Raw genomic sequence first — 25365 nt, 5'->3', positions numbered from 1 at the left:
TTGGCTTGTGGACTCAAAAGTTAATCGTGAAGGCTGAACAATTATTTGAGACCTCTGACGAATAATGATAAAGATATTTTGACGAATCACGGTAAAATTTTAACTAATTTGACGCTAACGGTAGCTGAAAATGAACGTTTGACGCCTGACGGTAAAGGGCATTACTACCCTCTGGCATATGACATGTACTGATTTTATATGGATTGCAGACCTGAAAAAGATGTTCAAAGTTGAATATGCTGCAAACTTCAAACAACCTACTACAACTGATTTATCATGAAACTGTTGATCAGAACTATATATAATTGATTTCATCCCAGTCCTCATACATGTACCACTATCAATCAACAGAACAAATGCAAATAATTATGATGTCATGAAAGGTTTTTATGCCCCCGCCGTCGCGGTGGGGGCATTAAGTTTTACCCTTGTCCGTCTGTACGTACGTACATACGTTCCAAAATTGGTTTCCGTTCCCTAACTTAAGTTTGCCTCAACCAAATGTTATGAAACTTATACACAATACTTATTACCACAAAATACAGATCAAGTTCGAATTTTGGTGGCGTCACTTAAACCGTTCTAGAGTTATGCCCCTTTATAAATGGAAAAATTGCAAAATTTTTATTTTCTTCTAAATATCAAGTAATTTTTAAAATTGGAGTTATCTTCCTTTGTCCATGATTATAGTTGAATCAACTACAATCAATGCTTTATACAATGCAATGTTTAATTTTGACTTCCACTGATAAAACACAAATCAAGTTGAATTTGGCTAGTGTCACTTTAACCATTATTGAGTTATGCCCCTTTATAATTGAAAGATTTCAAAATTTTTAGTTTCCATTCTGTAACTTAGGTTTGCCCAAACCAAGCATTATGAAACCTATTCACAATATTCATTACCACAAAACTAAGATCAAGTACAAATTTTTTGTTTGCGTTTTCTAACTTTAGTTTGCCTCAACCAAATGTTATGAAACTTATACACAATGCTTATTACTACATAATACAGATTAAGTACAAAATTTGGTGGCGACACATTTACTATTCTTGAGTTATGTCCCTTTATAAACATAAAAATTGCTGAATTTTTCGTTTCCGTTCTCTAACTTTAGTTTGTCTCAACCAAATGTTTAAAACTTGTACACAACCGTTCTAGGGTTATGGTGTTTACAAATAGAATAAAATGCTCCGCTGGACACAACATTCAAGCTTGATACAGCACTGAATTTGGATTGTAATTAAATATTTGACACAGCATAGGTTTCTGACACAGAATGAAAGTGGTCTAAGAACTTAAAATTTTTTAATTTACCTATTCAAACCATATCATTATTATTTGCTTTTATATATAAATCAGAAATAACCAATTTAAAATAGAAAATTTTAAAGAAAAAAAAGGAAAAAAAAATCCCCCCCCCCCCCAATTTTTTGAACCCCCTTATGATTCATCACCCCCAAACTCAATCCCAGCCTTCTCTTTGTGGTATGGTACCTTGCAGTACAATTTCAGAGAGATCCATACACTTGAACACAAGTAATTGTCTGGGAACTAGAAAAATGCTTGTATTTTGGCCCCTTTTTGGCCACCATTTCCCTAATTGTTTAAGGCAATTACCCCCAAACTCAAACCCAGCTTTCCCTTTGTGATATGGAACCTTGCAGTACAATTTCATAAAGATCCATACACTTGCACACAAGTTATTGTCCTGAAACTAGAAAAATGCTTGTTTGTTTGCCCTTTATGGCCCCTAATTACTAAAATTTGGAGGGAATTACCCCCAAAATCAATCCCAGCCTTCCCTTTGTGGTATGGTACCTTGCAGTACAATTTCAGAGAGATCCATACACTTGAACACAAGTTATTGTCTGGAAACTAGAAAAATGCTTATTTTTGGCCCCTTTTTGGCCCCTTATATTAAACTTTTTGGGCAATTACCCCGAAACTAAATTCCAGCTTTCCCTTTGTGATATGGAACCTTGTAGTAGAATTTCATAAAGATCCATACACTTACACACAAGTTATTGTTATGAAACTAGAAAAATGCTTGTTCTTTGCCCCTTTTTGGCCCCTAATTCCTAAAATTTGGAGGCATTTACCCCCAAAATCAATCCGAACATTCCCTTTGTAATATGGAACCTTGTGATACAATTTCAGAGAGATCCATAGATTTACACACAAGTTATTGTCATGAAATTAGAAAAATGCTTGTTTTTTGCCCCTTTTTGGCCCCTAATTCCTAAAATTTGGAGGCAATTACCCCTGAAATCAATCCCAGCACTCCCTTTGTGATATGGAACCTTGTGGTACAATATCAGAGAGATCCATACACTTACACACAAGTTATGTCTGGAAGTTACAAAAATGCTTATTTTTGGCCCCTAATTCCTTAACTGTTGGTACCATACCCCCAAAATCAATTCCCACCTTCCTTTTGTGGTATTGAACCTTATGGTAAAATTTCATTGAGATCCATTCACTTAAACTAAAGTTAGAGTGCGAAAACTAATGTGTCTTCGGACGACGATGCCAACGTCATACCAATATACGACCACACAATTTTTTTTGCGGTCGTATAAAAATTGCTGAATTTTTAGTTTCTGTTCTCTACTTAAGTTAGCCTCGACCAAATGTTATGAGACTTACACACAATGCTTATTACCACAAAACTCAGATCAAGTTCAAATTTGGGTAGCGTCACATTTACCGTTCTTTAGTTTTGTCCCTTTATAACTATATGATAAGCAAGCGGGGGCATCATCTGTGTCCACATGTGGACACTATCCCCATTTATTTTAATAAATTTTGAATCTTTATATCAATATAAACATGTTGGGCTCTTTTACAGCAGAATATACAGTATGGGGTTTTCTCATTTTTATACGCCTTTTTACGGGATGTATAATGGTATACCGTTGTCCGCCTGTCTGTCCGTCCTTTGTCAACATGTCAGACATTAACTTAAAAATGCTTTAATAAAATTGCATAAAACTTTGGTGAATTGTTTATATCTATTGACGTAAGCTCCCTTTCTTTTTTTATAAATTTTAGATTTTACGTTTTGGAGTTTATACTTAAAAAATTCGTAAGGATTCCGCGGAACCCAGTGTCTCGCCTACTTTTGCTGTTAATCGCAGGCTCTACAAAAATGAGGAAAAAATTAATAAAAATATTCCTCTCTATACTATCTTTTGATTGTAAGTAGCTTCTATCCAAGTTTGGTAAAAATCCAGGATAGTTTATGAATCTAATAAATGTTTTAAAAACTTAAACTGCAGCCTGTATGTAATGTTAACTGGAAGAAAACTATTATGGGATCCAGCTTTTTCTATGTACAATGGCGTGTTTATTACCACATATTACAGGAAAAATGTAAAAGAGACTCTTGCTCATGTTCATTTTACTTTACTTTGAATATTTATAAGGATCTCAATATGTTCCTTCCATTCTCTTTAATCCAAAAAGATGTATAATGGACTCAGCCTTATTGATGAGTGTTCTTAAATTTGAACAGACTAGTCCTCTGAAAAAAATATTTAATTACTTTAAATTTGATGGAAGGTGGTTTAATATGATAATTACAATTTCTTAAGGGAAAGGAATCTTAAATTGTAATTATTGGCTACTCTTAAGGTGTAATACCACCAAATCATAGTACGTCACATCCGGTTGCATACGAAAATAGGTCGAAAAAAAATATTCCCTTGAACTTGACAGTTGTAGGTAGTTGATCCTACATTTCATTGCAGTAAAACATTTCTGAGTCATAAACATATATCTTGGGTATTTCAAAGCACCATTATTTCTTTATTTGGGGTTTCTATAGAATATTTTGGAAACTTGAGGTTACATGGTTACTAAAGCTTGTACACAGGTTAAAAAAGGGGGAAAATTTGATTGGTTAACTTCCAGTGATGGTTATTTTCTTATATGCAATGAAATGTTATGTGAAATTTTTTCTATAGTACTGGACAGGATAAATCTTTACTCATGCCAAGTATTTCTTTATTTGAAACAAAGATAAATTCTGCACAATTTTTTGAAAAGTGCAAATTTAACAAAGACTAATAGGGGAAAATCAATGGTGGTATTACACCTAATATGGGAAGCTGTACATGCACCTTTGACCTTGTGAGTACTCTCATGTGTTAAAATTTCTTGCTATTTAAGTGAAATATTACAAATAATGAAATATTCTGAGTGGATTGAGTCTCCAAAATACATTTTATGAGAAAATTTCCTTGAAATAGGACTTTACCATGAGTATTAGTTGACAGAACAAGCCATACTTAGAGTTTTGGGGAGCTTTTTCTCCTTATTTCTTATATTCTGCTATACTAGAAAATTTTTCCTAAGAAATACTTTAATAAATATATAGTTTTAAGTAAATGAAATTATTTTTAAAGCAGTAACAACAAATTATTCACCAAAAGAGAAGTTTTTTATGTCCCTCTCTGGAACGCGGCGTAAATTTAAGTTTTACGTAAGGACTTATTGAAACCTCCTTGGAGACAGTAAACTTTTATACGGATAGTTCATTCAGCTTGAATACTTCAAATAATCATTTATAATAACATTTCTATCATAAATGAGTGAAAGTTACCCCAAAAGTTTTATTTATTGGCCTAAAAAGTAGAAATTTTGAGGAAATGAGAGGTATGAATGGACCAAAAGAGACCTTATAAGGAAGACAAAGAGGTCCATTAGTAGTATTTATCATCATAAAGTCATCTTTTGTATCATATTCAACTGTTTGTAGGCAGATGAGATAAATATTTGATCATTTATTGGTCCACACTATATTCTATCATGATGCGGCTTGGTTTGGATTTTTCGAAGAAATTTTGCTCGAATCGCTGTAGATGTCGTCTTACATTATTCTAGATTTTTCTCAAACTATTGAACTGATTATGACAAAACTTGACAGGAATGCTTGAAATAACCAGTATTACAAAGGAAAAAAGTCACATTCAGTTTATTTAACAAAAAAGTCTTCTTTAGGTGTAATACCACCAAATCATAGTACGTCACATCCGGTTGCATACGAAAATAGGTCGAAAAAAAATATTCCCTTGAACTTGACAGTTGTAGGTAGTTGATCCTACATTTCATTGCAGTAAAACATTTCTGAGTCATAAACATATATCTTGGGTATTTCAAAGCACCATTATTTCTTTATTTGGGGTTTCTATAGAATATTTTGGAAACTTGAGGTTACATGGTTACTAAAGCTTGTACACAGGTTAAAAATTGTTTCTATAGTACTGGACAGGATAAATCTTTACTCATGCCAAGTATTTCTTTATTTGAAACAAAGATAAATTCTGCACAATTTTTTGAAAAGTGCAAATTTAACAAAGACTAATAGGGGAAAATCAATGGTGGTATTACACCTAATATGGGAAGCTGTACATGCACCTTTGACCTTGTGAGTACTCTCATGTGTTAAAATTTCTTGCTATTTAAGTGAAATATTACAAATAATGAAATATTCTGAGTGGATTGAGTCTCCAAAATACATTTTATGAGAAAATTTCCTTGAAATAGGACTTTACCATGAGTATTAGTTGACAGAACAAGCCATACTTAGAGTTTTGGGGAGCTTTTTCTCTATTTATTTCTTATATTCTGCTATACTAGAAAATTTTTCCTAAGAAATACTTTAATAAATATATAGTTTTAAGTAAATGAAATTATTTTTAAAGTAGTAACAACAAATTATTCACCAAAAGAGAAGTTTTTTATGTCCCTCTCTGGAACGCGGCGTAAATTTAAGTTTTACGTAAGGACTTATTGAAACCTCCTTGGAGACAGTAAACTTTTATACGGATAGTTCATTCAGCTTGAATACTTCAAATAATCATTTATAATAACATTTCTATCATAAATGAGTGAAAGTTACCCCAAAAGTTTTATTTATTGGCCTAAAAAGTAGAAATTTTGAGGAAATGAGAGGTATGAATGGACAAAAAAGACCTTATAAGGAAGACAAAGAGGTCCATTAGTAGTATTTATCATCATAAAGTCATCTTTTGTATCATATTCAACTGTTTGTAGGCAGATGAGATAAATATTTGATCATTTATTGGTCCACACTATATTCTATCATGATGCGGCTTGGTTTGGATTTTTCGAAGAAATTTTGCTCGAATCGCTGTAGATGTCGTCTTACATTATTCTAGATTTTTCTCAAACTATTGAACTGATTATGACAAAACTTGACAGGAATGCTTGAAATAACCAGTATTACAAAGGAAAAAAGTCACATTCAGTTTATTTAACAAAAAAGTCTTCTTTAGGTGTAATACCACCAAATCATAGTACGTCACATCCGGTTGCATACGAAAATAGGTCGAAAAAAAATATTCCCTTGAACTTGACAGTTGTAGGTAGTTGATCCTACATTTCATTGCAGTAAAACATTTCTGAGTCATAAACATATATCTTGGGTATTTCAAAGCACCATTATTTCTTTATTTGGGGTTTCTATAGAATATTTTGGAAACTTGAGGTTACATGGTTACTAAAGCTTGTACACAGGTTAAAAAAGGGGGAAAATTTGATTGGTTAACTTCCAGTGATGGTTATTTTCTTATATGCAATGAAATGTTATGTGAAATTTTTTCTATAGTACTGGACAGGATAAATCTTTACTCATGCCAAGTATTTCTTTATTTGAAACAAAGATAAATTCTGCACAATTTTTTGAAAAGTGCAAATTTAACAAAGACTAATAGGGGAAAATCAATGGTGGTATTACACCTAATATGGGAAGCTGTACATGCACCTTTGACCTTGTGAGTACTCTCATGTGTTAAAATTTCTTGCTATTTAAGTGAAATATTACAAATAATGAAATATTCTGAGTGGATTGAGTCTCCAAAATACATTTTATGAGAAAATTTCCTTGAAATAGGACTTTACCATGAGTATTAGTTGACAGAACAAGCCATACTTAGAGTTTTGGGGAGCTTTTTCTCCTTATTTCTTATATTCTGCTATACTAGAAAATTTTTCCTAAGAAATACTTTAATAAATATATAGTTTTAAGTAAATGAAATTATTTTTAAAGCAGTAACAACAAATTATTCACCAAAAGAGAAGTTTTTTATGTCCCTCTCTGGAACGCGGCGTAAATTTAAGTTTTACGTAAGGACTTATTGAAACCTCCTTGGAGACAGTAAACTTTTATACGGATAGTTCATTCAGCTTGAATACTTCAAATAATCATTTATAATAACATTTCTATCATAAATGAGTGAAAGTTACCCCAAAAGTTTTATTTATTGGCCTAAAAAGTAGAAATTTTGAGGAAATGAGAGGTATGAATGGACCAAAAGAGACCTTATAAGGAAGACAAAGAGGTCCATTAGTAGTATTTATCATCATAAAGTCATCTTTTGTATCATATTCAACTGTTTGTAGGCAGATGAGATAAATATTTGATCATTTATTGGTCCACACTATATTCTATCATGATGCGGCTTGGTTTGGATTTTTCGAAGAAATTTTGCTCGAATCGCTGTAGATGTCGTCTTACATTATTCTAGATTTTTCTCAAACTATTGAACTGATTATGACAAAACTTGACAGGAATGCTTGAAATAACCAGTATTACAAAGGAAAAAAGTCACATTCAGTTTATTTAACAAAAAAGTCTTCTTTAGGTGTAATACCACCAAATCATAGTACGTCACATCCGGTTGCATACGAAAATAGGTCGAAAAAAAATATTCCCTTGAACTTGACAGTTGTAGGTAGTTGATCCTACATTTCATTGCAGTAAAACATTTCTGAGTCATAAACATATATCTTGGGTATTTCAAAGCACCATTATTTCTTTATTTGGGGTTTCTATAGAATATTTTGGAAACTTGAGGTTACATGGTTACTAAAGCTTGTACACAGGTTAAAAATTGTTTCTATAGTACTGGACAGGATAAATCTTTACTCATGCCAAGTATTTCTTTATTTGAAACAAAGATAAATTCTGCACAATTTTTTGAAAAGTGCAAATTTAACAAAGACTAATAGGGGAAAATCAATGGTGGTATTACACCTAATATGGGAAGCTGTACATGCACCTTTGACCTTGTGAGTACTCTCATGTGTTAAAATTTCTTGCTATTTAAGTGAAATATTACAAATAATGAAATATTCTGAGTGGATTGAGTCTCCAAAATACATTTTATGAGAAAATTTCCTTGAAATAGGACTTTACCATGAGTATTAGTTGACAGAACAAGCCATACTTAGAGTTTTGGGGAGCTTTTTCTCTATTTATTTCTTATATTCTGCTATACTAGAAAATTTTTCCTAAGAAATACTTTAATAAATATATAGTTTTAAGTAAATGAAATTATTTTTAAAGTAGTAACAACAAATTATTCACCAAAAGAGAAGTTTTTTATGTCCCTCTCTGGAACGCGGCGTAAATTTAAGTTTTACGTAAGGACTTATTGAAACCTCCTTGGAGACAGTAAACTTTTATACGGATAGTTCATTCAGCTTGAATACTTCAAATAATCATTTATAATAACATTTCTATCATAAATGAGTGAAAGTTACCCCAAAAGTTTTATTTATTGGCCTAAAAAGTAGAAATTTTGAGGAAATGAGAGGTATGAATGGACAAAAAAGACCTTATAAGGAAGACAAAGAGGTCCATTAGTAGTATTTATCATCATAAAGTCATCTTTTGTATCATATTCAACTGTTTGTAGGCAGATGAGATAAATATTTGATCATTTATTGGTCCACACTATATTCTATCATGATGCGGCTTGGTTTGGATTTTTCGAAGAAATTTTGCTCGAATCGCTGTAGATGTCGTCTTACATTATTCTAGATTTTTCTCAAACTATTGAACTGATTATGACAAAACTTGACAGGAATGCTTGAAATAACCAGTATTACAAAGGAAAAAAGTCACATTCAGTTTATTTAACAAAAAAGTCTTCTTTAGGTGTAATACCACCAAATCATAGTACGTCACATCCGGTTGCATACGAAAATAGGTCGAAAAAAAATATTCCCTTGAACTTGACAGTTGTAGGTAGTTGATCCTACATTTCATTGCAGTAAAACATTTCTGAGTCATAAACATATATCTTGGGTATTTCAAAGCACCATTATTTCTTTATTTGGGGTTTCTATAGAATATTTTGGAAACTTGAGGTTACATGGTTACTAAAGCTTGTACACAGGTTAAAAAAGGGGGAAAATTTGATTGGTTAACTTCCAGTGATGGTTATTTTCTTATATGCAATGAAATGTTATGTGAAATTTTTTCTATAGTACTGGACAGGATAAATCTTTACTCATGCCAAGTATTTCTTTATTTGAAACAAAGATAAATTCTGCACAATTTTTTGAAAAGTGCAAATTTAACAAAGACTAATAGGGGAAAATCAATGGTGGTATTACACCTAATATGGGAAGCTGTACATGCACCTTTGACCTTGTGAGTACTCTCATGTGTTAAAATTTCTTGCTATTTAAGTGAAATATTACAAATAATGAAATATTCTGAGTGGATTGAGTCTCCAAAATACATTTTATGAGAAAATTTCCTTGAAATAGGACTTTACCATGAGTATTAGTTGACAGAACAAGCCATACTTAGAGTTTTGGGGAGCTTTTTCTCCTTATTTCTTATATTCTGCTATACTAGAAAATTTTTCCTAAGAAATACTTTAATAAATATATAGTTTTAAGTAAATGAAATTATTTTTAAAGCAGTAACAACAAATTATTCACCAAAAGAGAAGTTTTTTATGTCCCTCTCTGGAACGCGGCGTAAATTTAAGTTTTACGTAAGGACTTATTGAAACCTCCTTGGAGACAGTAAACTTTTATACGGATAGTTCATTCAGCTTGAATACTTCAAATAATCATTTATAATAACATTTCTATCATAAATGAGTGAAAGTTACCCCAAAAGTTTTATTTATTGGCCTAAAAAGTAGAAATTTTGAGGAAATGAGAGGTATGAATGGACCAAAAGAGACCTTATAAGGAAGACAAAGAGGTCCATTAGTAGTATTTATCATCATAAAGTCATCTTTTGTATCATATTCAACTGTTTGTAGGCAGATGAGATAAATATTTGATCATTTATTGGTCCACACTATATTCTATCATGATGCGGCTTGGTTTGGATTTTTCGAAGAAATTTTGCTCGAATCGCTGTAGATGTCGTCTTACATTATTCTAGATTTTTCTCAAACTATTGAACTGATTATGACAAAACTTGACAGGAATGCTTGAAATAACCAGTATTACAAAGGAAAAAAGTCACATTCAGTTTATTTAACAAAAAAGTCTTCTTTAGGTGTAATACCACCAAATCATAGTACGTCACATCCGGTTGCATACGAAAATAGGTCGAAAAAAAATATTCCCTTGAACTTGACAGTTGTAGGTAGTTGATCCTACATTTCATTGCAGTAAAACATTTCTGAGTCATAAACATATATCTTGGGTATTTCAAAGCACCATTATTTCTTTATTTGGGGTTTCTATAGAATATTTTGGAAACTTGAGGTTACATGGTTACTAAAGCTTGTACACAGGTTAAAAATTGTTTCTATAGTACTGGACAGGATAAATCTTTACTCATGCCAAGTATTTCTTTATTTGAAACAAAGATAAATTCTGCACAATTTTTTGAAAAGTGCAAATTTAACAAAGACTAATAGGGGAAAATCAATGGTGGTATTACACCTAATATGGGAAGCTGTACATGCACCTTTGACCTTGTGAGTACTCTCATGTGTTAAAATTTCTTGCTATTTAAGTGAAATATTACAAATAATGAAATATTCTGAGTGGATTGAGTCTCCAAAATACATTTTATGAGAAAATTTCCTTGAAATAGGACTTTACCATGAGTATTAGTTGACAGAACAAGCCATACTTAGAGTTTTGGGGAGCTTTTTCTCTATTTATTTCTTATATTCTGCTATACTAGAAAATTTTTCCTAAGAAATACTTTAATAAATATATAGTTTTAAGTAAATGAAATTATTTTTAAAGTAGTAACAACAAATTATTCACCAAAAGAGAAGTTTTTTATGTCCCTCTCTGGAACGCGGCGTAAATTTAAGTTTTACGTAAGGACTTATTGAAACCTCCTTGGAGACAGTAAACTTTTATACGGATAGTTCATTCAGCTTGAATACTTCAAATAATCATTTATAATAACATTTCTATCATAAATGAGTGAAAGTTACCCCAAAAGTTTTATTTATTGGCCTAAAAAGTAGAAATTTTGAGGAAATGAGAGGTATGAATGGACAAAAAAGACCTTATAAGGAAGACAAAGAGGTCCATTAGTAGTATTTATCATCATAAAGTCATCTTTTGTATCATATTCAACTGTTTGTAGGCAGATGAGATAAATATTTGATCATTTATTGGTCCACACTATATTCTATCATGATGCGGCTTGGTTTGGATTTTTCGAAGAAATTTTGCTCGAATCGCTGTAGATGTCGTCTTACATTATTCTAGATTTTTCTCAAACTATTGAACTGATTATGACAAAACTTGACAGGAATGCTTGAAATAACCAGTATTACAAAGGAAAAAAGTCACATTCAGTTTATTTAACAAAAAAGTCTTCTTTAGGTGTAATACCACCAAATCATAGTACGTCACATCCGGTTGCATACGAAAATAGGTCGAAAAAAAATATTCCCTTGAACTTGACAGTTGTAGGTAGTTGATCCTACATTTCATTGCAGTAAAACATTTCTGAGTCATAAACATATATCTTGGGTATTTCAAAGCACCATTATTTCTTTATTTGGGGTTTCTATAGAATATTTTGGAAACTTGAGGTTACATGGTTACTAAAGCTTGTACACAGGTTAAAAATTGTTTCTATAGTACTGGACAGGATAAATCTTTACTCATGCCAAGTATTTCTTTATTTGAAACAAAGATAAATTCTGCACAATTTTTTGAAAAGTGCAAATTTAACAAAGACTAATAGGGGAAAATCAATGGTGGTATTACACCTAATATGGGAAGCTGTACATGCACCTTTGACCTTGTGAGTACTCTCATGTGTTAAAATTTCTTGCTATTTAAGTGAAATATTACAAATAATGAAATATTCTGAGTGGATTGAGTCTCCAAAATACATTTTATGAGAAAATTTCCTTGAAATAGGACTTTACCATGAGTATTAGTTGACAGAACAAGCCATACTTAGAGTTTTGGGGAGCTTTTTCTCTATTTATTTCTTATATTCTGCTATACTAGAAAATTTTTCCTAAGAAATACTTTAATAAATATATAGTTTTAAGTAAATGAAATTATTTTTAAAGTAGTAACAACAAATTATTCACCAAAAGAGAAGTTTTTTATGTCCCTCTCTGGAACGCGGCGTAAATTTAAGTTTTACGTAAGGACTTATTGAAACCTCCTTGGAGACAGTAAACTTTTATACGGATAGTTCATTCAGCTTGAATACTTCAAATAATCATTTATAATAACATTTCTATCATAAATGAGTGAAAGTTACCCCAAAAGTTTTATTTATTGGCCTAAAAAGTAGAAATTTTGAGGAAATGAGAGGTATGAATGGACAAAAAAGACCTTATAAGGAAGACAAAGAGGTCCATTAGTAGTATTTATCATCATAAAGTCATCTTTTGTATCATATTCAACTGTTTGTAGGCAGATGAGATAAATATTTGATCATTTATTGGTCCACACTATATTCTATCATGATGCGGCTTGGTTTGGATTTTTCGAAGAAATTTTGCTCGAATCGCTGTAGATGTCGTCTTACATTATACTAGATTTTTCTCAAACTATTGAACTGATTATGACAAAACTTGACAGGAATGCTTGAAATAACCAGTATTACAAAGGAAAAAAGTCACATTCAGTTTATTTAACAAAAAAGTCTTCTTTATGTGTAATACCACCAAATCATAGTACGTCACATCCGGTTGCATACGAAAATAGGTCGAAAAAAAAATATTCCCTTGAACTTGACAGTTGTAGGTAGTTGATCCTACATTTCATTGCAGTAAAACATTTCTGAGTCATAAACATATATCTTGGGTATTTCAAAGCACCATTATTTCTTTATTTGGGGTTTCTATAGAATATTTTGGAAACTTGAGGTTACATGGTTACTAAAGCTTGTACACAGGTTAAATAAAATGCTTCGCTGGGCGCAGCTTGATACGACCGCAGAGGTCGAACCCTGAACAGTTGGGGCAAGTATGGACACAACATTCAAGCTTGATACAGCTCTGAATTTGGATTGTGATTAAATATTTGACACAGCATAGGTTTCTGACACAGAAAGAATGTGGTCTAAGAACTTCAATTTTTTTAATTTACCTATTATGGTCCAATGTCCAAAATCAAAATACATGGTTAGATTCAGCATATCAAAGAACCCCATATATTCAATTTTTGTTGAAATCAAACAAAGTTTAATTTTGGACCCCAACTTGGACAAACTTGAAAACTGGTCCCATAATCAAAAATCTAAACACATGTTTAGATTCAGCATATCAAAGTACCCCAAGAATTCAATTTTTGTTAAAATCAAACTAAGTTTAATTTTGGACCCTTTGGACCTTAATGTAGACCAATTTAAAAAACGGGACCCAAAATTAAAAATCTAAAAACACGGTTGGATTTGGCATATCAAAGAACCCCAATAATTCAATTTTTGATGAAATCAAACAAAGTTTAATTTTGGACCCTTTTGACCTCAATATGAACCAATTTGATAGCAGGCCCACAAAATAAAAAATCTAAATACATGGTAAGATTCAGCATATCAAAGAACCCCATATATTCAATTTTTGTTGAAATCAAACAAAGTTTAATTTTGGACCCCAATTTGGACCAACTTGAAAACTGGGCCAAAAATCTAAAATCTAAATACATGTTTAGATTCAGCATATCAAAGAACCCCATATATTCAATTTTTGTTGAAATCAAACAAAGTTTAATTTTGGACCCCAACTTGGACAAACTTGAAAACTGGTCCCATAATCAAAAATCTAAACACATGTTTAGATTCAGCATATCAAAGAACCCCAAAAATTCAATTTTTGTTAAAATCATACTAAGTTTAATTTTGGACCCTTTGGACCTTAATGTAGACCAATTTAAAAAACGGGACCCAAAATTAAAAATCTAAATCCACGGTTAGATTTGGCATATCAAAGAACCCCAATAATTCAATTTTTGATGAAATCAAACAAAGTTTAATTTTGGACCCTTTTGACCTCAATATGAACCAATTTGAAAGCGGGCCCACAAATAAAAAATCTTAATACATGGCAAGATTCAGCATATCAAAGAACCCCATATATTCAATTTTTGTTGAAATCAAACAAAGTTTAATTTTGGACCCCAATTTGGACCAACTTGAAAACTGGGCCAAAAATCTAAAATCTAAATACATGTTTAGATTCAGCATATCAAAGAACCCCATATATTCAATTTTTGTTGAAATCAAACAAAGTTTAATTTTGGACCCCAACTTGGACCAACTTGAAAACTGGGCCCATAATCAAAAATCTAAACACATGTTTAGATTCAGCATATCAAAGAACCCCAAGAATTCAATTTTTGTTAAAATCAAACTAAGTTTAATTTTGGACCCTTTGGACCTTAATGTAGACCAATTTAAAAACGGGACCCAAAATTAAAAATCTAAATACACGGTTAGATTTGGCATATCAAAGAACCCCAATAATTCAATTTTTGATGAAATCAAACAAAGTTTAATTTTGGACCCTTTTGACCTCAATATGAACCAATTTGATAGCGAGTCCACAAATAAAAAATCTAAATACATGGTTAGATTCAGCATATCAAAGAACCCCAAGAATTCAATTTTTGATGAAATCAAACAAAGTTTAATTTTGGACCCTTTTGACCTCAATGTGGACAAAGTTGATAACGGGGCCAAAAAATCAAAAATCTAAATACATGGTTAGATTCAGCATATCAAAGAACCCCATATATTCAATTTTTGTTGAAATCAAACAAAGTTTAATTTTGGACCCTGATTTGGACCAACTTGAAAACTGGGCCCATAATCAAAAATCTAAATACATGTTTAGATTCAGCATATCAAAGTACCCTAAAAATTCAATTTTTGTTAAAATCAAACTAAGTTTAATTTTGGACCCTTTTGACCTTAATGTAGACCAATTTGAAAACGGAACCAAAAATTAAGAATCTAAATACACGGTTAGATTCGGCATATCAAAGAACCCCAATAATTCAATTTTTGATGAAATCAAACAAAGTTAAATTTTGGACCCTTTGGACTTCAATGTGGACCAATTTAAAAACGGGGCCCAAAATCCAAAAACTTAATACACGGTTAGATTCAGCATATTAAAGAACCCCAAGAATTCAAGAATAAAACCCCATTGAAATTGATCAAGAAATAAGCAATTTATACGAAGTATCTTCTTTTGCACAATACTGTGCAATTGAATATTTCTTGCTATTGTGCAATACTGTACAATTGACAATTTCTTGCTATTGCGCAATATTGTGCTATTGGATATTTCTTGCTATTGCGCAATACTGTGCAATTGAAGATTTCTTGCTATTGCGCAATACTGTGCAATTGACGATTTCTTGCAATTGTGCAATACTGTGCAATTGAAAATTTCTTGCTATTGCACAATACTTATTATATAATAATTTACACATCCTGTTTGGTGTGTATCTCCTACCATATCATTATTATTTGCTTTTAAATATTAATCAGAAATAACCAACTTAAAATGGAAAATTTTAAAAGAAAAAAAAAAGGAAAAAAAGAAAAAAAAAGAAAAAAAAAAATCCCCCCCCCCCCCAATTTTTTGAACCCCCTTATGATTCATCACCCCCAAACTCAATCCCTGCCTTCCCTTTGTGGTATGGTACCTTGCAGTACAATTTCAGAGAGATCCATACACTTGAACACAAGTTATTGTCTGGAAACTAGAAAAATGCTTATTTTTGGCCCCTTTTTGGCCCCCAATTCCTAAACGTTTCAGGCAATTACCCCCAAACTCAATTCCAGCTTTCCCTTTGTGATGTGGAACCTTGTAGTACAATTTCAGAAATATCCAAACACTTACACACAAGTTATTGTCATGAAACTAGACAAATGCTTGTTTTTTGCCCCTTTTTTGGCCCCTAATTCCTAAAATTTTGAGGCAATTACCCCCAAAATCAATTACAGCCTTCCCTTTGTGATATGGAACCTTGTGGTACAATGTCAGAGAGATCCATACACTTACACACAAGTTATTGTCTGGAAGTTACAAAAATGCTTATTTTTGGCCCCTTTTTGGCCCCTAATTCCTTAACTGTTGGTACCATAACCCCCAAAATCAATCCCCACCTTCCTTTCGTGGTATTGAACCTTATGGTAAAATTTTATGGAGACCCATTCACTTAAACTAAAGTTAGAGTGCGAAAACCAATGTGTCTTCGGATGACGCCGGACGACGCCAGACGACAACGACGACGACGATGACGACGCCAACGTCATACCAATATACGACCAAAAAATTTTCAATTTTTGCGGTCGTATAAAAAGGGGGAAAATTTGATTGGTTAACTTCCAGTGATGGTTATTTTCTTATATGCAATGAAATGTTATGTGAAATTTTTCTATAGTACTGGACAGGATAAATCTTTACTCATGCCAAGTATTTCTTTATTTGAAACAAAGATAAATTCTGCACAATTTTTTGAAAAGTGCAAATTTAACAAAGACTAATAGGGGAAAATCAATGGTGGTATTACACCTTAAAATCTTTTTTTTTTTTGTAGAATTACTGAAGTACAAACAATGCAATAATTATCAATAAGATGTTATATGATAGCAGATTAGACAAATTTCCACCAGAGTGCAAGTGAAGTAGAAGTTAGCAACTATATGTCCCAATACATCCTTCAATAATGAGCAAAACAAGACCCATTCCGAATAGCAAGCTATAAAAGTCTATGAAAAGACAAAACAATTCAAATGAGAAAACTAACAGTCTGATTTAAGAACAAAACAATTAATGATTTCTTTTATATAAAGCAACAAACGACAGCTACTAAATTGCAGGCTCCTGACTTAGGACAGGCACACACAGAATGTCGAGGTGTGAAACATGGCTTTAGGTGCCTAAAGAAAGAGTAATGTATAAACAGTTTTTAACCTAGTAAAGTTCTCATTGGCTGAAATACAATCACTAACCTGCACACTATTATTTGCAATGATCTTTAATATCTGTGATGATTGCTGTTCTTAATTGTACAATGTACATACCTCCAGTTTAGCCATTATTTCAGACTTTAACCCAGCATTGTTGATGTTCATTGTACTCAGTATTTCTGTTGAAGTTGAATGAATGTCTGCAGTAGTTGCCCCTATGATTTGTATTCTGGTGTCAATCTGAAAAAAAAAATCAAGAAGTGGGAGACCCATAGTTTTTACTATTTCTGTCTGTCTGGTTGGGAACAACTTTTATAAACACCAAAACTCCATATATAAGGGTTACTTAGAAGGCCGATGAAATTTGGCACAGTTGTTGTGCATAACATACAGATGTGCATATTACATGTATTATTAGTGAAAAGGAATGGCTAGGATGCCAATAAAATTTATTTGTCACAGTCATTGTGCATAGTATTTAGTTTTACATTTGTTTAATATTTGCAAATCAACTTTTGGATTAATTAAGTTTCTGTTTAAAAATCACAAATTTTGAGAAAACATCTGTTTGTGCTAGGATTTCAATGAAAACTGATCCATTGGTATTATATGCAACTCCAAATTGATTCTTGGCGTAAAAAATTAATTTCCATGCAAATTTGGGGTTTAAGTTGTCATAAAAACCCACCAGATGTGATAAAAGCCACTATTTGGCTCCTAAAATTTCAAAAATAGTTAATTTTCAAGGCTTTCAAAATAATGGAAAATTTTGTCTTCCCTCAACAAAGTTGCAGAGACGAGACCAAGACCTGCTGTTTTTGGTGGCAGTGTCTTTGTCTATCACATATAAGTTTGTGATGAGCCAGTTTAAAGGGAATGAATAGTGGTAGCTGGTCAATGATATATAGTATGCAGTTCTGGCAGTATTGGCACATCTCATTTCAATGGAGATTATTTGGGCCCGCTCCTTCTTCATGGTACATGTGTATTGACTTTGAAATTTTTGCATGTTTAAATGTAAGTTTGTGATTAGGTCAGTTTCAGATGAACCACTAATGGTGAGTTAATGATATTTGGGATGCAGTTTTATAAACATTTTTCTCTAATTCTTCGTCAATTTATCCCTTTCTGCACCCATTGTATAAAAAAAATTTAATCAACGTGTGGTTCGTTTGATCTCAGTTCTTCATTGGTTAAAATCCGATTATGACGTCGAATTTTCTTGCTTTCCTCTGAATTTCCTATTGTGACGGCATGAAAAAAGGCGACCATGCCTGATGACGTCACATAGAAAGAACACATCTTTTGCAGATCATTCGAAAAGAAGGAATACATTTGCCTGCGTATTGTTTGAAAATCATTAGAGAAACAGATTCCACCACCAAATCTCGTGTAATACGATATTTATCCACTCTCGACAGTTAAATTTTAAATATTTAAAACGCTCGGCGAGCCTCGCGTTTTAAATTTGAAAATTTAACTGTCTCGAGTGGATAAATATCGTATCACACTCGATGCAGTGGTAGAATCTATATGTACGTCTCAATTCCATGGAGATTATATCTATTTTGGTAATGCCAATCATGTCTAGATATTGAAGAGAAAATTTTTATAACGAAGAGGCTATTAGGGTAGTTTTTGCAGTTTTGCACTAAAAAGTAAAATAAAAAAAATACTGAACTCCGAGGAAAATTCAAAACAGAAAGTCCCTAATCAAATGGAATAAAATGCTCCGCAGGGCGCAGCTTGATATGACCGCAGAGGTCAAACCCTGAACAGTTGGGGCAAGTATGGACACAACATTCAAGCTTGATACAGCTTTGCATTTGGATTGTGATTAAATATTTGACACAGCATAAATTTCTGACACAGAATGAATGTGGTCTAAGAACTTAAAAATTTTAAATTGGACATTCACCTATTATGGTCCAATATCCAAAATCTAAATACATAGTTAGATTCAGCATATCAAAGAACCCCAAGAATTCAATTTTTGATGAAATCAAACAAAGTTTAATTTTGGACCCTTTTGACCTCAATGTGGACAAAGTTGATAACGGGGCCCAAAAATCAAAAATCTAAATACATGGTTAGATTCAGCATATCAAAGAACCCCATATATTCAATGATGTTGAAATCAAACAAAGTTTAATTTTGGACCCCGATTTGGACCAACTTGAAAACTGGGCCCATAATCAAAAATCTAAATACATGTTTAGATTCAGCATATCAAAGAACCCTAAGAATTCAATTTTTGTTAAAATCAAACTAAGTTTAATTTTGGACCCTTTGGACCTCAATGTGGACCAATTTAAAAACGGGGCCCAAAATCCAAAAACTAAATACACGGTTATATTCAGCATATTAAAGAACCCCATGAAATCAAGAATAAAACCCCATTGAAATTGGTCAAGAAATAAGCAATTTATAGGAAGTATCTTCTTTTGCACAATACTGTGCAATTGAATATTTCTTGCTATTGTGCAATACTGTACAAATGACAATTTCTTGCTATTGCGCAATATTGTGCAATTGACAATTTCTTGCTATTGCGCAATATTGTGCTATTGGATATTTCTTGCTATTGCGCAATACTGTGCAATTGAAGATTTCTTGCTATTGCGCAATACTGTGCAATTGAAGATTTCTTGCTATTGTGCAATACTGTGCAATTGAAAATTTCTTGCTATTGCACAATACTTATTATATAATAATTTACACATCCTGTTTGGTGTGTATCTCCTACCATATCATTATTATTTGATTTTAAATATAAATCAGAAATAACCAACTTAAAATGGAAAATTTTAAAAGAAACAAAAAAGGAAAAAAAGAAAAAAAAGGAAAAAAAAATAAATCCCCCCCCAAAATTTTTTGAACCCCCATTATGATTCATCACCCCAAACTCAATCCCAGCCTTCCCTTTGTGGTATGGTACCTTGCAGTACAATTTCAGAGAGATCCATACACTTGAACACAAGTTATTGTCTGGAAACTAGAAAAAAATGTGTTTTTTGGCCCCTTTTTGGCCCCAAATTCCTAAACGTTTAGGGCAATTACCCCCAAACTCAAACCCAGCTTTCCCTTTGTGATATGGAACCTTGTAGTACAATTTCAGAAAGATCCATACACTTACACACAAGTTATTGTCATGAAACTAGAAAAATGCTTGTTTTTTGCCCCTTTTTTTGCCCCTAATTCCTAAAATTTTGAGGCAATTACCCCCAAAATCAATCCCAGCATTCCTTTAGTGATATGGAACCTTGTGGTACAATGTCAGAGAGATCCATACACTAACACACAAGTTATGTCTGGAAGTTACAAAAATGCTTATTTTTGGCCCCTTTTTGGCCCCTAATTCCTTTACTGTTATTACCATAACCCCCAAAATCAATCACAACCTTCCTTTTGTGGTATTGAACCTTGTGGTAAAATTTCATAAAGATCCATTCACTTAAACTAAAGTTAGAGTGCGAAAACCAATGTGTCTTCGGACGACGACGACGCCAACGTCATACCAATATACGACCACAAAAATTTTTTTGCGGTCGTATAAAAATTAGAAATAGGAACTTGGATATAAAAATGTGGTATGATTGCCAATAAGACAACTCTCCAGAAGAGACCAAATGACATAGAAATTAACAACTATAGAAAAGGGACGAAAGATACCAGAGGGACAGTCAAACTCATAGATCGAAAACAGACTGACAACGCCATGGCCAAAAATAAAAAGACAAACAGACAAATAATAGTACAGATGACACAACATAGAAAACTAAAGACTAAGCAACACGAACCCCACCAAATACTGGTGGTGTTCTCAGGTGCTCCGGAAGGGTAAGCAGATCCTGCTCCACATGTGGCACCCGTCGTTTTGCTAATGTTATTACAAATCCGGTAAATAGTCTAATTCGGTAGGTCACATTCGTGAAAAGGGAAGGGCATTGTAGTTACGACATAAGGAACATATCAGATATCATCTGTGAAACGGTTATTCCATAACAGTCAACCAACTCGTGATGGCGTCCGTAAAATTTACGAAGGGATGATTTTAACTTCACCATTTGGTACTAACAATATAGGTCACTGTATGGCCTTCAACAATGAGCAAAACCCATACTACATAGTAATCTACAAAAGGCCCCAAAATGACAAATGTAAAACATTTAAAATGAGAAAACTATTGGCCAGATTTATGTACAAAATAAAGAACGAAAAACAAATTTGATATTCAGCAACAAACGACAACCACTGAATTACAGGCTCCTGACTTGGGACAGGCACTTGCAGAATGTTGAGGGGTTACACTAGTTTGAAGGTGCCAAAAACTTTCCCTAACCTGGGACAGTGATGCAACAGCAGCACAAAACAATAAATGAAAACAATATTAGAGTCTGATTCTGAGTTTGAATATGCTGTTTGAGTTTAAATATGCTTTGTTTTCATACATGTGGAAAGATTTGGTCAGGAATGTTGATTTGATAGTAAAGAAAATAAGTTGCTTACCTCTTCAAGCTTTTTGTGAATGTCTAGGAGACAAACAAAGTACTTGTTGCACAATAAGTCGTCCAATGGTCTGTTCTGTATCCGTATGATGTCATCTTGTTTACTGGGGTCAAGTTGTAGGACACATGTTGTTAAGTCTTTCCACAGTGTTCTGAACTCTTTTTCAGTTATGGCACCTTTGGTGTTGTGGCTTAGGTAGTTGTTCTTAAACTTCCTTAGTTCTTTTATCAATGTCTCTTCATTTGGTGTCAGATTGCAGCAATTCAGTAAAATCAAACTAGCTAAGGTAATATCAAGATCATCTAACTTTACATTATTGGTTGTATACAAGCAGTGACAGTGATGCTTAGGTGGTTTTGGATTCTCTGTGTACAGTAAATCCCATTGGCTGTAGTTTAATGGTAGGGTCCCTCGGTTCCTACAGTTGGTACTGTCCACACAACATTTTATATTCCTATGGCGAAGATGAAACAGGATGTGTATCACAGGTTTACTGTTGATGAAATCCTGTAGACATCCAAACCTTTTACTTTTGTAGTCTTTCTCTAACCTCTGTCTGAAGACTGGTGTTACAATCTCCATTATAACAGAACCAACTATGAAGTAACGTCTATGATCATCTCTGTCCATCCTACAATAAAAAAAGCAAGAATAAAACAGGATGTGTATGACAGTTTTACTGTTGATGAAATCCTGTACTCCGACATCCTATATAAGAAAATACTATCATTTGGAGGCCTCTCTCTCTGAAAACTGGTGTAACAATCTCCAAAAATAATAGAACAAACAATGATGTAGGGTCTACGGTCGTTTCATACCTGCCAACCTCTGAAACTGAAAATGCAGGTCATGACCTGCATTGAAGAAGAAAATGTCTGGTCATAAAGCGACAAACTTTTTCGGTCCAATTTTAGTATTGAGAGTTTTTTTTTTTATATACTATAACATATACATGTAACACTGAGTTCCCTAAAAATAATCACTTTTGTATTTGTTAAGTATATTAATATTTATCATTAATTAAATATCTTTCTAAAGCAATGCCTTTTTATTGTTTTATTCACACTAGTTTACTTCTTTTTATTAATGAATGTCATAAACCCCAGCTATACATGTAATTAGAAATCAATTATAGCTAATGTGCTCCTATACACAGGAGGAAGATAAATAGAAAGAAGTTAGTGTGTTTTCTTTCAGTGTAACATCTAGAGCATATGGATTTGATTTAAAGCTTTTACATTTAAGTGATAACAAAATTGTTCTCTCGAACAGAAATGTATTAAAAGGTTCAAATTGTTTTCAAACCATTTTTACAGGATATTTGATATTTGCAAACGGCGAATCTTTAAATCAGGACATAGAATTGTATGTCAAGCTTGACTGGCTTCAACTTTCTGGTGTACAATTAACAAACAATCGTCCAATTGTTACTTTTCAATCAAATGTAATGTTTTGATAGCTGTCATTGGTACAGTAAATAAGCAAATTCTAATTTTAATTGTTTTCCTTTTCAAAGGAAAAATACCAAGAAAACCGAAAGTATATTTGACTTCTAAATACCGGAAACAATACCGGTCAGAAATACGGGTGAAAACAGGTCATTTTCTAAAATCCTGGGTTATTTGAATGGCACTGGCTACGGTTACATGGAAATGTAACAATAATAAAAATATTATTGTTATATTGGAGACTAATTGCCGGAATAGGGTTGGGTAAGGAACTGATTAATTCTGAATGTAACAATAATATTAGTGTCTACGGTTACATTGCGCGATTGTTTCACTAATGCACTGCAATGTACGATGGGACTATAGTAATATGTATGAAAACAAAACTTGAAAACTTTTATTTGATATTTACAATATTGCATACAATTTTTAATTTTTTTATTTACAATGACAGTTTCCACAAATCATGCCTGTATGTTATTTTTTTTGGATCATGTTTAAGTCCGACGCATTTTTGTGAAATCACTCCAAGCAGCCATCACAAACCAGTAAATACATTTTCTCAGCCCAAGTTCTTAACAGTGAACCATTAAACTATATTTTTGGCCTTTGGCACTACTAAACTGCTCTTTGGTCGGATTGTTCTCTCTTTGACACACTCCCATTTCCATACTCAATTTTAATATCTCTAAGAACATCAAAACAATTAAATCAATGCTTGATACTATTCAAACACTATTTGTGGAATAATATTATTATTATTATTATTATTTATCACTAATATTATCTAGTACATATCGAAAAATTAAGCAACAAAACTGTAGAAGGTTTAAGTTTAATATATCTTGCGTACATTGCAGTCTTTAATGTAACAATAACGCAATGTAACCGTAGACACAAATATTATTGTTACATTCGTAATTAATCGGTTCCTTAGCCAACCATGTATTCCGGCAATTAGTCTCTTAAATAACTTTTTTATTATTGTTACATTTCCATGTAACTGTAGCCAGTGCCTATTTGAATACCTGGCGGGTATTTAAAAAATCCCGTGTGAAGAGGGAAATTCTCGGGTGTGACCCGCAGAATACGGGTCAGTTTACAGCTATGTCGTTTCGGTCCATCATAAACTTAAAAAAAAAAGAAGTAAATGATTATCATTATTCAAGTCATATCATTGTTTTAAGCCTCAGTGTCTGAAGTCTTGTATAATTAACAATCTCCAGTATGACAGAACCATGATCAAGTCAAAGTTCACCTGTCCTCTCTGACAGTCCATTTTCCAGTATAAAAAGTATTTAAAAAAGACTATAATAAATGTCATACTAAAGTCTGTCTGAGCACTGGAGTAAAAATCTCCAGTATAGACGGAACCAAATATACACATTCAAGTATACGGTCATTGTATCTTGTCTACAGTAAAAATGAATAAAAACTGTTCAACTGCTATTTTCCTTTGTCTGTTCATAGAATCAGGATAACATTAATATTTTCATCATTAGTGTTGACTCCTACATTACATCGTATAACAATGTGTTATATGTATAGACAGGGAAAATTTGTAAACAATCTTGAATTTCACAAGAGGGAACATGAATGAAGTCATAGATACATGATGGTATAAAGTTTGTGTCTTGCAAATATCAGATATAGACTAAATCTTTCTTCATGGTTTAATAACATTGTATTATTTTTTTCTGAAGTTTTCTGAAAAAAATGTTTATTTCAGTTACTCTAGATATTAGTTTAGTAGGTAGTAATAATTTTTCAGTTACAGAAATCGTTATAACTATGACTGTATTCTATTTTTATATTTGGTGAATTGATATTCAGAGAGGTAAATCACCTTTCAATTTACAGTAAAATTGAAGATTAAAAAAGGTACACATGATAGAGATATAAGGTATCTGAAGTTTTTACTAACCTGAGTATCTGCCTATTGTTTTTGGTCAATATTGTGACAAAATGGACAGGAAGGAAGTATTGTCTCTGTTAACTGCTACTTGGAAATACCCTTTACTATATTTAGAATTCAAATCACATGTCATGGGGGTATTTCCTGTGTCTATGTTTAATCTTCATTGATATTACAAATAGAATAATTTTTAGATTTGAATCAATTTCAATATAATGTTTTATTACATTTGCAGTATTTCATAAAACATTACCAAAGGTAATGAGTTTAAATATACAATGTTAAAATG

At 32.4% G+C, this 25365-nt stretch overlaps 2 protein-coding genes and 1 long non-coding RNA gene across 8 annotated transcripts in view; 1 reads left to right on the top strand and 2 right to left on the bottom strand.

Annotated features, from left to right (window-relative positions):
* The window catches only part of LOC127726425 (uncharacterized), a 31423-nt gene extending 14820 nt beyond the window's left edge, over positions 1–16603 (top strand). The window contains exon 2 of the long non-coding RNA XR_007993537.1: positions 13774–16603. This is a non-coding gene — a long non-coding RNA (uncharacterized LOC127726425). The remainder of the gene's footprint in view (positions 1–13773) is intronic.
* LOC127726384 (uncharacterized) overlaps positions 1–25365 on the bottom strand; it is a 205871-nt gene that overhangs the window by 30773 nt on the left and 149733 nt on the right. The window lies entirely within an intron of this gene.
* LOC127726383 (uncharacterized) overlaps positions 1–25365 on the bottom strand; it is a 164390-nt gene that overhangs the window by 134962 nt on the left and 4063 nt on the right. The gene's annotated exons all lie outside the window — the stretch shown is intronic.

The sequence above is a fragment of the Mytilus californianus genome, unplaced genomic scaffold (assembly GCF_021869535.1).
Source record: "Mytilus californianus isolate M0D057914Y unplaced genomic scaffold, xbMytCali1.0.p SCAF_17, whole genome shotgun sequence".
In the NCBI taxonomy this organism is placed as follows: Eukaryota; Metazoa; Mollusca; class Bivalvia; order Mytilida; family Mytilidae; genus Mytilus; species Mytilus californianus.
Note: the sequence above shows the minus strand (reverse complement) of the source record. Positions and strands in the feature narration are given on the sequence as shown.